The 15,150-nt window shown below is 47.9% G+C and overlaps 10 non-coding genes across 10 annotated transcripts; all 10 read right to left on the bottom strand.

Annotated features, from left to right (window-relative positions):
* Nucleotides 1–980: 980 nt before the first annotated feature.
* On the bottom strand, nucleotides 981–1,171 carry LOC142688655 (U2 spliceosomal RNA). Its single transcript, XR_012857719.1, has one exon. It is a non-coding gene; the product is annotated as a U2 spliceosomal RNA (small nuclear RNA).
* A 1,300-nt stretch (nucleotides 1,172–2,471) lies between these two features.
* Nucleotides 2,472–2,662, bottom strand: LOC142688654 (U2 spliceosomal RNA). The gene has a single exon (XR_012857718.1). It is a non-coding gene; the product is annotated as a U2 spliceosomal RNA (small nuclear RNA).
* Nucleotides 2,663–3,954: 1,292 nt separating this feature from the next.
* On the bottom strand, nucleotides 3,955–4,145 carry LOC142688653 (U2 spliceosomal RNA). Its single transcript, XR_012857717.1, has one exon. It is a non-coding gene; the product is annotated as a U2 spliceosomal RNA (small nuclear RNA).
* A 1,290-nt stretch (nucleotides 4,146–5,435) lies between these two features.
* Nucleotides 5,436–5,626, bottom strand: LOC142688652 (U2 spliceosomal RNA). Its single transcript, XR_012857716.1, has one exon. It is a non-coding gene; the product is annotated as a U2 spliceosomal RNA (small nuclear RNA).
* A 1,296-nt stretch (nucleotides 5,627–6,922) lies between these two features.
* LOC142688797 (U2 spliceosomal RNA) lies at nucleotides 6,923–7,114 on the bottom strand. Its single transcript, XR_012857848.1, has one exon. It is a non-coding gene; the product is annotated as a U2 spliceosomal RNA (small nuclear RNA).
* A 1,288-nt stretch (nucleotides 7,115–8,402) lies between these two features.
* Nucleotides 8,403–8,593, bottom strand: LOC142688651 (U2 spliceosomal RNA). The gene has a single exon (XR_012857715.1). It is a non-coding gene; the product is annotated as a U2 spliceosomal RNA (small nuclear RNA).
* A 1,282-nt stretch (nucleotides 8,594–9,875) lies between these two features.
* LOC142688650 (U2 spliceosomal RNA) lies at nucleotides 9,876–10,066 on the bottom strand. Its single transcript, XR_012857714.1, has one exon. It is a non-coding gene; the product is annotated as a U2 spliceosomal RNA (small nuclear RNA).
* Nucleotides 10,067–11,354: 1,288 nt separating this feature from the next.
* LOC142688649 (U2 spliceosomal RNA) lies at nucleotides 11,355–11,545 on the bottom strand. Its single transcript, XR_012857713.1, has one exon. It is a non-coding gene; the product is annotated as a U2 spliceosomal RNA (small nuclear RNA).
* A 1,288-nt stretch (nucleotides 11,546–12,833) lies between these two features.
* Nucleotides 12,834–13,024, bottom strand: LOC142688646 (U2 spliceosomal RNA). The gene has a single exon (XR_012857711.1). It is a non-coding gene; the product is annotated as a U2 spliceosomal RNA (small nuclear RNA).
* Nucleotides 13,025–14,308: 1,284 nt separating this feature from the next.
* On the bottom strand, nucleotides 14,309–14,499 carry LOC142688645 (U2 spliceosomal RNA). Its single transcript, XR_012857710.1, has one exon. It is a non-coding gene; the product is annotated as a U2 spliceosomal RNA (small nuclear RNA).
* Between the last annotated feature and the right edge of the window lie 651 nt (nucleotides 14,500–15,150).

The following is a 15,150-nucleotide window of genomic DNA, read 5'->3' as shown; positions in this document are numbered from 1 at the left end:
ACAGCCACCCCTTGTTCCTTCACACCTTGTATCAGCTGTAATCCAGTCCAGTCCAGTGCTGCCTGCTGAGCAGCACTGACCAACACTGCCTGGGCCCAGGCTTTTATCTCTGAGGCCCCATTATGATGTCAGAAAGCTGGCTCTGGAATCCTGAGGGCTCCACTATGACACGTGCAAAGTTCCGTCTGAACTTTATATAAGACGGTGAGGCTCAGTCAGTCACTCAGTGTTGCCTGAGAGGGCAACACTGCAACAGCCGGCCGCCAGGCTGTCTTTTTTTTGCACAGCTAGTTGCCTCCAGGAGGCCACAAGAGGGAGACAAGGGACTGCAAAATGGAAAATAGGCATCCACCAACTTTACAGACAACTTCTCCTTGCTCCTACAACCTCCATCCTTGCACAGTTTGTTATTCTTCTAGGTAACATAGTAACAAATCCAAATTGCTGCTCTCTTTGTAGGCAAGCAAGGCTTTGTTGCAACTGCAATTCTTACTTCTTCTTGAAATGTAGGGACGACAGTACATTCCATCACATCCATCTAGTGTACACAGGTAGGTCCATTGTGGCGGGCAGGCGAGCGGGCGGGCTGCTTTATTGGCTGTTTGCTGTTCCCCTACTCCACTCCACTATTTGACTGTTGTGCTGCATCAATCAATCAATCAATCAATCAATCAATCAATCAATCAATCAATCAGTGGCTGGCTCAGGTGCAGCTCTTTAACTTACCTAAAAGGGAGGGCGGAGAGAAGACAAGGAAGTTCCAATGTGAAATGCCGGAAACACAGAAACACAGACGACACACAACAAGAGGTGGCAATCTATTCATTAATTGCATTTAATCAATGAGCTCATTATCACTCATGCATTGTCCAACAGGTGTTGAAATAATGGGATTAAAAGGGGAGATCCCTTCAGAAAGACAGAAACAATAGCAAAGACAAAAAACACTTTTGGAATCTGCTTTTAGTCAACACATAAGGAAAGGGTGCACCGGTCCTGGAAATACTGCAATACCAGGTCAATGCGTGGAGTGGACAGAGCAAGCTCTATTTCCATCTCCCTGTTCTAAAAATCCATTTAATATATGGTCCCCAGATAGGGGACGTATCAGATATTAAACTGATAAGAACAGATACTACACTTGATCTTAGCCAAAAGGCCGAGAAGCGATAACCCGAACGGGCCGCGCGTTGCCCGAGCCTGCCCGATACTGCTGTTCAGCCCTTGCAGCGATTCAGCCTACTTCTAGGCAATTCCATGGGGCCCTGCAGGCTCACACACTCACAGCTACACGGGAGGTGAATAAAGGCCGGAGAGGAAGCCAGACAGGATTTGCTTCTTTTGCTTGCACCACAATGCAGTGCTGAAAGAGGAGGAATCTACATAAAAACGCCTTCCTGGCAACGCCCAAATGCCCTGCTGCCATGCAGATAAACACTGGCAGCGGCAGCAAGTGCATGCCCACAGCCACCCCTTGTTCCTTCACACCTTGTATCAGCTGTAATCCAGTCCAGTCCAGTGCTGCCTGCTGAGCAGCACTGACCAACACTGCCTGGGCCCAGGCTTTTATCTCTGAGGCCCCATTATGATGTCAGAAAGCTGGCTCTGGAATCCTGAGGGCTCCACTATGACACGTGCAAAGTTCCGTCTGAACTTTATATAAGACGGTGAGGCTCAGTCAGTCACTCAGTGTTGCCTGAGAGGGCAACACTGCAACAGCCGGCCGCCAGGCTGTCTTTTTTTTGCACAGCTAGTTGCCTCCAGGAGGCCACAAGAGGGAGACAAGGGACTGCAAAATGGAAAATAGGCATCCACCAACTTTACAGACAACTTCTCCTTGCTCCTACAACCTCCATCCTTGCACAGTTTGTTATTCTTCTAGGTAACATAGTAACAAATCCAAATTGCTGCTCTCTTTGTAGGCAAGCAAGGCTTTGTTGCAACTGCAATTCTTACTTCTTCTTGAAATGTAGGGACGACAGTACATTCCATCACATCCATCTAGTGTACACAGGTAGGTCCATTGTGGCGGGCAGGCGAGCGGGCGGGCTGCTTTATTGGCTGTTTGCTGTTCCCCTACTCCACTCCACTATTTGACTGTTGTGCTGCATCAATCAATCAATCAATCAATCAATCAATCAATCAATCAATCAATCAATCAATCAATCAATCAGTGGCTGGCTCAGGTGCAGCTCTTTAACTTACCTAAAAGGGAGGGCGGAGAGAAGACAAGGAAGGTGAATGAGGTGTTCCAATGTGAAATGCCGGAAACACAGAAACACAGACGACACACAACAAGAGGTGGCAATCTATTCATTAATTGCATTTAATCAATGAGCTCATTATCACTCATGCATTGTCCAACAGGTGTTGAAATAATGGGATTAAAAGGGGAGATCCCTTCAGAAAGACAGAAACAATAGCAAAGACAAAAAACACTTTTGGAATCTGCTTTTAGTCAACACATAAGGAAAGGGTGCACCGGTCCTGGAAATACTGCAATACCAGGTCAATGCGTGGAGTGGACAGAGCAAGCTCTATTTCCATCTCCCTGTTCTAAAAATCCATTTAATATATGGTCCCCAGATAGGGGACGTATCAGATATTAAACTGATAAGAACAGATACTACACTTGATCTTAGCCAAAAGGCCGAGAAGCGATAACCCGAACGGGCCGCGCGTTGCCCGAGCCTGCCCGATACTGCTGTTCAGCCCTTGCAGCGATTCAGCCTACTTCTAGGCAATTCCATGGGGCCCTGCAGGCTCACACACTCACAGCTACACGGGAGGTGAATAAAGGCCGGAGAGGAAGCCAGACAGGATTTGCTTCTTTTGCTTGCACCACAATGCAGTGCTGAAAGAGGAGGAATCTACATAAAAACGCCTTCCTGGCAACGCCCAAATGCCCTGCTGCCATGCAGATAAACACTGGCAGCGGCAGCAAGTGCATGCCCACAGCCACCCCTTGTTCCTTCACACCTTGTATCAGCTGTAATCCAGTCCAGTCCAGTGCTGCCTGCTGAGCAGCACTGACCAACACTGCCTGGGCCCAGGCTTTTATCTCTGAGGCCCCATTATGATGTCAGAAAGCTGGCTCTGGAATCCTGAGGGCTCCACTATGACACGTGCAAAGTTCCGTCTGAACTTTATATAAGACGGTGAGGCTCAGTCAGTCACTCAGTGTTGCCTGAGAGGGCAACACTGCAACAGCCGGCCGCCAGGCTGTCTTTTTTTTGCACAGCTAGTTGCCTCCAGGAGGCCACAAGAGGGAGACAAGGGACTGCAAAATGGAAAATAGGCATCCACCAACTTTACAGACAACTTCTCCTTGCTCCTACAACCTCCATCCTTGCACAGTTTGTTATTCTTCTAGGTAACATAGTAACAAATCCAAATTGCTGCTCTCTTTGTAGGCAAGCAAGGCTTTGTTGCAACTGCAATTCTTACTTCTTCTTGAAATGTAGGGACGACAGTACATTCCATCACATCCATCTAGTGTACACAGGTAGGTCCATTGTGGCGGGCAGGCGAGCGGGCGGGCTGCTTTATTGGCTGTTTGCTGTTCCCCTACTCCACTCCACTATTTGACTGTTGTGCTGCATCAATCAATCAATCAATCAATCAATCAATCAATCAATCAATCAATCAATCAATCAGTGGCTGGCTCAGGTGCAGCTCTTTAACTTACCTAAAAGGGAGGGCGGAGAGAAGACAAGGAAGGTGAATGAGGTGTTCCAATGTGAAATGCCGGAAACACAGAAACACAGACGACACACAACAAGAGGTGGCAATCTATTCATTAATTGCATTTAATCAATGAGCTCATTATCACTCATGCATTGTCCAACAGGTGTTGAAATAATGGGATTAAAAGGGGAGATCCCTTCAGAAAGACAGAAACAATAGCAAAGACAAAAAACACTTTTGGAATCTGCTTTTAGTCAACACATAAGGAAAGGGTGCACCGGTCCTGGAAATACTGCAATACCAGGTCAATGCGTGGAGTGGACAGAGCAAGCTCTATTTCCATCTCCCTGTTCTAAAAATCCATTTAATATATGGTCCCCAGATAGGGGACGTATCAGATATTAAACTGATAAGAACAGATACTACACTTGATCTTAGCCAAAAGGCCGAGAAGCGATAACCCGAACGGGCCGCGCGTTGCCCGAGCCTGCCCGATACTGCTGTTCAGCCCTTGCAGCGATTCAGCCTACTTCTAGGCAATTCCATGGGGCCCTGCAGGCTCACACACTCACAGCTACACGGGAGGTGAATAAAGGCCGGAGAGGAAGCCAGACAGGATTTGCTTCTTTTGCTTGCACCACAATGCAGTGCTGAAAGAGGAGGAATCTACATAAAAACGCCTTCCTGGCAACGCCCAAATGCCCTGCTGCCATGCAGATAAACACTGGCAGCGGCAGCAAGTGCATGCCCACAGCCACCCCTTGTCACACCTTGTATCAGCTGTAATCCAGTCCAGTCCAGTGCTGCCTGCTGAGCAGCACTGACCAACACTGCCTGGGCCCAGGCTTTTATCTCTGAGGCCCCATTATGATGTCAGAAAGCTGGCTCTGGAATCCTGAGGGCTCCACTATGACACGTGCAAAGTTCCGTCTGAACTTTATATAAGACGGTGAGGCTCAGTCAGTCACTCAGTGTTGCCTGAGAGGGCAACACTGCAACAGCCGGCCGCCAGGCTGTCTTTTTTTTGCACAGCTAGTTGCCTCCAGGAGGCCACAAGAGGGAGACAAGGGACTGCAAAATGGAAAATAGGCATCCACCAACTTTACAGACAACTTCTCCTTGCTCCTACAACCTCCATCCTTGCACAGTTTGTTATTCTTCTAGGTAACATAGTAACAAATCCAAATTGCTGCTCTCTTTGTAGGCAAGCAAGGCTTTGTTGCAACTGCAATTCTTACTTCTTCTTGAAATGTAGGGACGACAGTACATTCCATCACATCCATCTAGTGTACACAGGTAGGTCCATTGTGGCGGGCAGGCGAGCGGGCGGGCTGCTTTATTGGCTGTTTGCTGTTCCCCTACTCCACTCCACTATTTGACTGTTGTGCTGCATCATCAATCAATCAATCAATCAATCAATCAATCAATCAATCAATCAATCAATCAATCAGTGGCTGGCTCAGGTGCAGCTCTTTAACTTACCTAAAAGGGAGGGCGGAGAGAAGACAAGGAAGGTGAATGAGGTGTTCCAATGTGAAATGCCGGAAACACAGAAACACAGACGACACACAACAAGAGGTGGCAATCTATTCATTAATTGCATTTAATCAATGAGCTCATTATCACTCATGCATTGTCCAACAGGTGTTGAAATAATGGGATTAAAAGGGGAGATCCCTTCAGAAAGACAGAAACAATAGCAAAGACAAAAAACACTTTTGGAATCTGCTTTTAGTCAACACATAAGGAAAGGGTGCACCGGTCCTGGAAATACTGCAATACCAGGTCAATGCGTGGAGTGGACAGAGCAAGCTCTATTTCCATCTCCCTGTTCTAAAAATCCATTTAATATATGGTCCCCAGATAGGGGACGTATCAGATATTAAACTGATAAGAACAGATACTACACTTGATCTTAGCCAAAAGGCCGAGAAGCGATAACCCGAACGGGCCGCGCGTTGCCCGAGCCTGCCCGATACTGCTGTTCAGCCCTTGCAGCGATTCAGCCTACTTCTAGGCAATTCCATGGGGCCCTGCAGGCTCACACACTCACAGCTACACGGGAGGTGAATAAAGGCCGGAGAGGAAGCCAGACAGGATTTGCTTCTTTTGCTTGCACCACAATGCAGTGCTGAAAGAGGAGGAATCTACATAAAAACGCCTTCCTGGCAACGCCCAAATGCCCTGCTGCCATGCAGATAAACACTGGCAGCGGCAGCAAGTGCATGCCCACAGCCACCCCTTGTTCCTTCACACCTTGTATCAGCTGTAATCCAGTCCAGTCCAGTGCTGCCTGCTGAGCAGCACTGACCAACACTGCCTGGGCCCAGGCTTTTATCTCTGAGGCCCCATTATGATGTCAGAAAGCTGGCTCTGGAATCCTGAGGGCTCCACTATGACACGTGCAAAGTTCCGTCTGAACTTTATATAAGACGGTGAGGCTCAGTCAGTCACTCAGTGTTGCCTGAGAGGGCAACACTGCAACAGCCGGCCGCCAGGCTGTCTTTTTTTTGCACAGCTAGTTGCCTCCAGGAGGCCACAAGAGGGAGACAAGGGACTGCAAAATGGAAAATAGGCATCCACCAACTTTACAGACAACTTCTCCTTGCTCCTACAACCTCCATCCTTGCACAGTTTGTTATTCTTCTAGGTAACATAGTAACAAATCCAAATTGCTGCTCTCTTTGTAGGCAAGCAAGGCTTTGTTGCAACTGCAATTCTTACTTCTTCTTGAAATGTAGGGACGACAGTACATTCCATCACATCCATCTAGTGTACACAGGTAGGTCCATTGTGGCGGGCAGGCGAGCGGGCGGGCTGCTTTATTGGCTGTTTGCTGTTCCCCTACTCCACTCCACTATTTGACTGTTGTGCTGCATCAATCAATCAATCAATCAATCAATCAATCAATCAATCAATCAATCAATCAATCAATCAGTGGCTGGCTCAGGTGCAGCTCTTTAACTTACCTAAAAGGGAGGGCGGAGAGAAGACAAGGAAGGTGAATGAGGTGTTCCAATGTGAAATGCCGGAAACACAGAAACACAGACGACACACAACAAGAGGTGGCAATCTATTCATTAATTGCATTTAATCAATGAGCTCATTATCACTCATGCATTGTCCAACAGGTGTTGAAATAATGGGATTAAAAGGGGAGATCCCTTCAGAAAGACAGAAACAATAGCAAAGACAAAAAACACTTTTGGAATCTGCTTTTAGTCAACACATAAGGAAAGGGTGCACCGGTCCTGGAAATACTGCAATACCAGGTCAATGCGTGGAGTGGACAGAGCAAGCTCTATTTCCATCTCCCTGTTCTAAAAATCCATTTAATATATGGTCCCCAGATAGGGGACGTATCAGATATTAAACTGATAAGAACAGATACTACACTTGATCTTAGTCCAAAAGGCCGAGAAGCGATAACCCGAACGGGCCGCGCGTTGCCCGAGCCTGCCCGATACTGCTGTTCAGCCCTTGCAGCGATTCAGCCTACTTCTAGGCAATTCCATGGGGCCCTGCAGGCTCACACACTCACAGCTACACGGGAGGTGAATAAAGGCCGGAGAGGAAGCCAGACAGGATTTGCTTCTTTTGCTTGCACCACAATGCAGTGCTGAAAGAGGAGGAATCTACATAAAAACGCCTTCCTGGCAACGCCCAAATGCCCTGCTGCCATGCAGATAAACACTGGCAGCGGCAGCAAGTGCATGCCCACAGCCACCCCTTGTTCCTTCACACCTTGTATCAGCTGTAATCCAGTCCAGTCCAGTGCTGCCTGCTGAGCAGCACTGACCAACACTGCCTGGGCCCAGGCTTTTATCTCTGAGGCCCCATTATGATGTCAGAAAGCTGGCTCTGGAATCCTGAGGGCTCCACTATGACACGTGCAAAGTTCCGTCTGAACTTTATATAAGACGGTGAGGCTCAGTCAGTCACTCAGTGTTGCCTGAGAGGGCAACACTGCAACAGCCGGCCGCCAGGCTGTCTTTTTTTTGCACAGCTAGTTGCCTCCAGGAGGCCACAAGAGGGAGACAAGGGACTGCAAAATGGAAAATAGGCATCCACCAACTTTACAGACAACTTCTCCTTGCTCCTACAACCTCCATCCTTGCACAGTTTGTTATTCTTCTAGGTAACATAGTAACAAATCCAAATTGCTGCTCTCTTTGTAGGCAAGCAAGGCTTTGTTGCAACTGCAATTCTTACTTCTTCTTGAAATGTAGGGACGACAGTACATTCCATCACATCCATCTAGTGTACACAGGTAGGTCCATTGTGGCGGGCAGGCGAGCGGGCGGGCTGCTTTATTGGCTGTTTGCTGTTCCCCTACTCCACTCCACTATTTGACTGTTGTGCTGCATCAATCAATCAATCAATCAATCAATCAATCAATCAATCAATCAATCAATCAGTGGCTGGCTCAGGTGCAGCTCTTTAACTTACCTAAAAGGGAGGGCGGAGAGAAGACAAGGAAGGTGAATGAGGTGTTCCAATGTGAAATGCCGGAAACACAGAAACACAGACGACACACAAGAGGTGGCAATCTATTCATTAATTGCATTTAATCAATGAGCTCATTATCACTCATGCATTGTCCAACAGGTTGTTGAAATAATGGGATCTAAAGGGGAGAATCCCCTTCAGAAAGACAGAACAATAGCAAAGACCAAAAAACACTTTTGGAATCTGCTTTTAGTCAACACATAAGGAAAGGGTGCACCGGTCCTGGAAATACTGCAATACCAGGTCAATGCGTGGAGTGGACAGAGCAAGCTCTATTTCCATCTCCCTGTTCTAAAAATCCATTTAATATATGGTCCCCAGATAGGGGACGTATCAGATATTAAACTGATAAGAACAGATACTACACTTGATCTTAGCCAAAAGGCCGAGAAGCGATAACCCGAACGGGCCGCGCGTTGCCCGAGCCTGCCGATACTGCTGTTCAGCCCTTGCAGCGATTCAGCCTACTTCTAGGCAATTCCATGGGGCCCTGCAGGCTCACACACTCACAGCTACACGGGAGGTGAATAAAGGCCGGAGAGGAAGCCAGACAGGATTTGCTTCTTTTGCTTGCACCACAATGCAGTGCTGAAGAGGAGGAATCTACATAAAAACGCCTTCCTGGCAACGCCCAAATGCCCTGCTGCCATGCAGATAAACACTGGCAGCGGCAGCAAGTGCATGCCCACAGCCACCCCTTGTTCCTTCACACCTTGTATCAGCTGTAATCCAGTCCAGTCCAGTGCTGCCTGCTGAGCAGCACTGACCAACACTGCCTGGGCCCAGGCTTTTATCTCTGAGGCCCCATTATGATGTCAGAAAGCTGGCTCTGGAATCCTGAGGGCTCCACTATGACACGTGCAAAGTTCCGTCTGAACTTTATATAAGACGGTGAGGCTCAGTCAGTCACTCAGTGTTGCCTGAGAGGGCAACACTGCAACAGCCGGCCGCCAGGCTGTCTTTTTTTTGCACAGCTAGTTGCCTCCAGGAGGCCACAAGAGGGAGACAAGGGACTGCAAAATGGAAAATAGGCATCCACCAACTTTACAGACAACTTCTCCTTGCTCCTACAACCTCCATCCTTGCACAGTTTGTTATTCTTCTAGGTAACATAGTAACAAATCCAAATTGCTGCTCTCTTTGTAGGCAAGCAAGGCTTTGTTGCAACTGCAATTCTTACTTCTTCTTGAAATGTAGGGACGACAGTACATTCCATCACATCCATCTAGTGTACACAGGTAGGTCCATTGTGGCGGGCAGGCGAGCGGGCGGGCTGCTTTATTGGCTGTTTGCTGTTCCCCTACTCCACTCCACTATTTGACTGTTGTGCTGCATCAATCAATCAATCAATCAATCAATCAATCAATCAATCAATCAATCAGTGGCTGGCTCAGGTGCAGCTCTTTAACTTACCTAAAAGGGAGGGCGGAGAGAAGACAAGGAAGGTGAATGAGGTGTTCCAATGTGAAATGCCGGAAACACAGAAACACAGACGACACACAACAAGAGGTGGCAATCTATTCATTAATTGCATTTAATCAATGAGCTCATTATCACTCATGCATTGTCCAACAGGTGTTGAAATAATGGGATTAAAAGGGGAGATCCCTTCAGAAAGACAGAAACAATAGCAAAGACAAAAAACACTTTTGGAATCTGCTTTTAGTCAACACATAAGGAAAGGGTGCACCGGTCCTGGAAATACTGCAATACCAGGTCAATGCGTGGAGTGGACAGAGCAAGCTCTATTTCCATCTCCCTGTTCTAAAAATCCATTTAATATATGGTCCCCAGATAGGGGACGTATCAGATATTAAACTGATAAGAACAGATACTACACTTGATCTTAGCCAAAAGGCCGAGAAGCGATAACCCGAACGGGCCGCGCGTTGCCCGAGCCTGCCCGATACTGCTGTTCAGCCCTTGCAGCGATTCAGCCTACTTCTAGGCAATTCCATGGGGCCCTGCAGGCTCACACACTCACAGCTACACGGGAGGTGAATAAAGGCCGGAGAGGAAGCCAGACAGGATTTGCTTCTTTTGCTTGCACCACAATGCAGTGCTGAAAGAGGAGGAATCTACATAAAAACGCCTTCCTGGCAACGCCCAAATGCCCTGCTGCCATGCAGATAAACACTGGCAGCGGCAGCAAGTGCATGCCCACAGCCACCCCTTGTTCCTTCACACCTTGTATCAGCTGTAATCCAGTCCAGTCCAGTGCTGCCTGCTGAGCAGCACTGACCAACACTGCCTGGGCCCAGGCTTTTATCTCTGAGGCCCCATTATGATGTCAGAAAGCTGGCTCTGGAATCCTGAGGGCTCCACTATGACACGTGCAAAGTTCCGTCTGAACTTTATATAAGACGGTGAGGCTCAGTCAGTCACTCAGTGTTGCCTGAGAGGGCAACACTGCAACAGCCGGCCGCCAGGCTGTCTTTTTTTTGCACAGCTAGTTGCCTCCAGGAGGCCACAAGAGGGAGACAAGGGACTGCAAAATGGAAAATAGGCATCCACCAACTTTACAGACAACTTCTCCTTGCTCCTACAACCTCCATCCTTGCACAGTTTGTTATTCTTCTAGGTAACATAGTAACAAATCCAAATTGCTGCTCTCTTTGTAGGCAAGCAAGGCTTTGTTGCAACTGCAATTCTTACTTCTTCTTGAAATGTAGGGACGACAGTACATTCCATCACATCCATCTAGTGTACACAGGTAGGTCCATTGTGGCGGGCAGGCGAGCGGGCGGGCTGCTTTATTGGCTGTTTGCTGTTCCCCTACTCCACTCCACTATTTGACTGTTGTGCTGCATCAATCAATCAATCAATCAATCAATCAATCAATCAATCAATCAATCAATCAGTGGCTGGCTCAGGTGCAGCTCTTTAACTTACCTAAAAGGGAGGGCGGAGAGAAGACAAGGAAGGTGAATGAGGTGTTCCAATGTGAAATGCCGGAAACACAGAAACACAGACGACACACAACAAGAGGTGGCAATCTATTCATTAATTGCATTTAATCAATGAGCTCATTATCACTCATGCATTGTCCAACAGGTGTTGAAATAATAGGATTAAAAGGGGAGATCCCTTCAGAAAGACAGAAACAATAGCAAAGACAAAAAACACTTTTGGAATCTGCTTTTAGTCAACACATAAGGAAAGGGTGCACCGGTCCTGGAAATACTGCAATACCAGGTCAATGCGTGGAGTGGACAGAGCAAGCTCTATTTCCATCTCCCTGTTCTAAAAATCCATTTAATATATGGTCCCCAGATAGGGGACGTATCAGATATTAAACTGATAAGAACAGATACTACACTTGATCTTAGCCAAAAGGCCGAGAAGCGATAACCCGAACGGGCCGCGCGTTGCCCGAGCCTGCCCGATACTGCTGTTCAGCCCTTGCAGCGATTCAGCCTACTTCTAGGCAATTCCATGGGGCCCTGCAGGCTCACACACTCACAGCTACACGGGAGGTGAATAAAGGCCGGAGAGGAAGCCAGACAGGATTTGCTTCTTTTGCTTGCACCACAATGCAGTGCTGAAAGAGGAGGAATCTACATAAAAACGCCTTCCCGGCAACGCCCAAATGCCCTGCTGCCATGCAGATAAACACTGGCAGCGGCAGCAAGTGCATGCCCACAGCCACCCCTTGTTCCTTCACACCTTGTATCAGCTGTAATCCAGTCCAGTCCAGTGCTGCCTGCTGAGCAGCACTGACCAACACTGCCTGGGCCCAGGCTTTTATCTCTGAGGCCCCATTATGATGTCAGAAAGCTGGCTCTGGAATCCTGAGGGCTCCACTATGACACGTGCAAAGTTCCGTCTGAACTTTATATAAGACGGTGAGGCTCAGTCAGTCACTCAGTGTTGCCTGAGAGGGCAACACTGCAACAGCCGGCCGCCAGGCTGTCTTTTTTTTGCACAGCTAGTTGCCTCCAGGAGGCCACAAGAGGGAGACAAGGGACTGCAAAATGGAAAATAGGCATCCACCAACTTTACAGACAACTTCTCCTTGCTCCTACAACCTCCATCCTTGCACAGTTTGTTATTCTTCTAGGTAACATAGTAACAAATCCAAATTGCTGCTCTCTTTGTAGGCAAGCAAGGCTTTGTTGCAACTGCAATTCTTACTTCTTCTTGAAATGTAGGGACGACAGTACATTCCATCACATCCATCTAGTGTACACAGGTAGGTCCATTGTGGCGGGCAGGCGAGCGGGCGGGCTGCTTTATTGGCTGTTTGCTGTTCCCCTACTCCACTCCGCTATTTGACTGTTGTGCTGCATCAATCAATCAATCAATCAATCAATCAATCAATCAATCAATCAATCAATCAGTGGCTGGCTCAGGTGCAGCTCTTTAACTTACCTAAAAGGGAGGGCGGAGAGAAGACAAGGAAGGTGAATGAGGTGTTCCAATGTGAAATGCCGGAAACACAGAAACACAGACGACACACAACAAGAGGTGGCAATCTATTCATTAATTGCATTTAATCAATGAGCTCATTATCACTCATGCATTGTCCAACAGGTGTTGAAATAATGGGATTAAAAGGGGAGATCCCTTCAGAAAGACAGAAACAATAGCAAAGACAAAAAACACTTTTGGAATCTGCTTTTAGTCAACACATAAGGAAAGGGTGCACCGGTCCTGGAAATACTGCAATACCAGGTCAATGCGTGGAGTGGACAGAGCAAGCTCTATTTCCATCTCCCTGTTCTAAAAATCCATTTAATATATGGTCCCCAGATAGGGGACGTATCAGATATTAAACTGATAAGAACAGATACTACACTTGATCTTAGCCAAAAGGCCGAGAAGCGATAACCCGAACGGGCCGCGCGTTGCCCGAGCCTGCCCGATACTGCTGTTCAGCCCTTGCAGCGATTCAGCCTACTTCTAGGCAATTCCATGGGGCCCTGCAGGCTCACACACTCACAGCTACACGGGAGGTGAATAAAGGCCGGAGAGGAAGCCAGACAGGATTTGCTTCTTTTGCTTGCACCACAATGCAGTGCTGAAAGAGGAGGAATCTACATAAAAACGCCTTCCTGGCAACGCCCAAATGCCCTGCTGCCATGCAGATAAACACTGGCAGCGGCAGCAAGTGCATGCCCACAGCCACCCCTTGTTCCTTCACACCTTGTATCAGCTGTAATCCAGTCCAGTCCAGTGCTGCCTGCTGAGCAGCACTGACCAACACTGCCTGGGCCCAGGCTTTTATCTCTGAGGCCCCATTATGATGTCAGAAAGCTGGCTCTGGAATCCTGAGGGCTCCACTATGACACGTGCAAAGTTCCGTCTGAACTTTATATAAGACGGTGAGGCTCAGTCAGTCACTCAGTGTTGCCTGAGAGGGCAACACTGCAACAGCCGGCCGCCAGGCTGTCTTTTTTTTGCACAGCTAGTTGCCTCCAGGAGGCCACAAGAGGGAGACAAGGGACTGCAAAATGGAAAATAGGCATCCACCAACTTTACAGACAACTTCTCCTTGCTCCTACAACCTCCATCCTTGCACAGTTTGTTATTCTTCTAGGTAACATAGTAACAAATCCAAATTGCTGCTCTCTTTGTAGGCAAGCAAGGCTTTGTTGCAACTGCAATTCTTACTTCTTCTTGAAATGTAGGGACGACAGTACATTCCATCACATCCATCTAGTGTACACAGGTAGGTCCATTGTGGCGGGCAGGCGAGCGGGCGGGCTGCTTTATTGGCTGTTTGCTGTTCCCCTACTCCACTCCACTATTTGACTGTTGTGCTGCATCAATCAATCAATCAATCAATCAATCAATCAATCAATCAATCAATCAGTGGCTGGCTCAGGTGCAGCTCTTTAACTTACCTAAAAGGGAGGGCGGAGAGAAGACAAGGAAGGTGAATGAGGTGTTCCAATGTGAAATGCCGGAAACACAGAAACACAGACGACACACAACAAGAGGTGGCAATCTATTCATTAATTGCATTTAATCAATGAGCTCATTATCACTCATGCATTGTCCAACAGGTGTTGAAATAATGGGATTAAAAGGGGAGATCCCTTCAGAAAGACAGAAACAATAGCAAAGACAAAAAACACTTTTGGAATCTGCTTTTAGTCAACACATAAGGAAAGGGTGCACCGGTCCTGGAAATACTGCAATACCAGGTCAATGCGTGGAGTGGACAGAGCAAGCTCTATTTCCATCTCCCTGTTCTAAAAATCCATTTAATATATGGTCCCCAGATAGGGGACGTATCAGATATTAAACTGATAAGAACAGATACTACACTTGATCTTAGCCAAAAGGCCGAGAAGCGATAACCCGAACGGGCCGCGCGTTGCCCGAGCCTGCCCGATACTGCTGTTCAGCCCTTGCAGCGATTCAGCCTACTTCTAGGCAATTCCATGGGGCCCTGCAGGTTCACACACTCACAGCTACACGGGAGGTGAATAAAGGCCGGAGAGGAAGCCAGACAGGATTTGCTTCTTTTGCTTGCACCACAATGCAGTGCTGAAAGAGGAGGAATCTACATAAAAACGCCTTCCTGGCAACGCCCAAATGCCCTGCTGCCATGCAGATAAACACTGGCAGCGGCAGCAAGTGCATGCCCACAGCCACCCCTTGTTCCTTCACACCTTGTATCAGCTGTAATCCAGTCCAGTCCAGTGCTGCCTGCTGAGCAGCACTGACCAACACTGCCTGGGCCCAGGCTTTTATCTCTGAGGCCCCATTATGATGTCAGAAAGCTGGCTCTGGAATCCTGAGGGCTCCACTATGACACGTGCAAAGTTCCGTCTGAACTTTATATAAGACGGTGAGGCTCAGTCAGTCACTCAGTGTTGCCTGAGAGGGCAACACTGCAACAGCCGGCCGCCAGGCTGTCTTTTTTTTGCACAGCTAGTTGCCTCCAGGAGGCCACAAGAGGGAGACAAGGGACTGCAAAATGGAAAATAGGCATCCACCAACTTT

The sequence above is a fragment of the Rhinoderma darwinii genome (genome assembly GCF_050947455.1).
Source record: "Rhinoderma darwinii isolate aRhiDar2 chromosome 5 unlocalized genomic scaffold, aRhiDar2.hap1 SUPER_5_unloc_26, whole genome shotgun sequence".
In the NCBI taxonomy this organism is placed as follows: domain Eukaryota; kingdom Metazoa; phylum Chordata; class Amphibia; order Anura; family Rhinodermatidae; genus Rhinoderma; species Rhinoderma darwinii.
The sequence above is the reverse complement of the archived record's forward strand: the minus strand, read 5'-3'. Positions and strand labels throughout refer to the sequence as shown.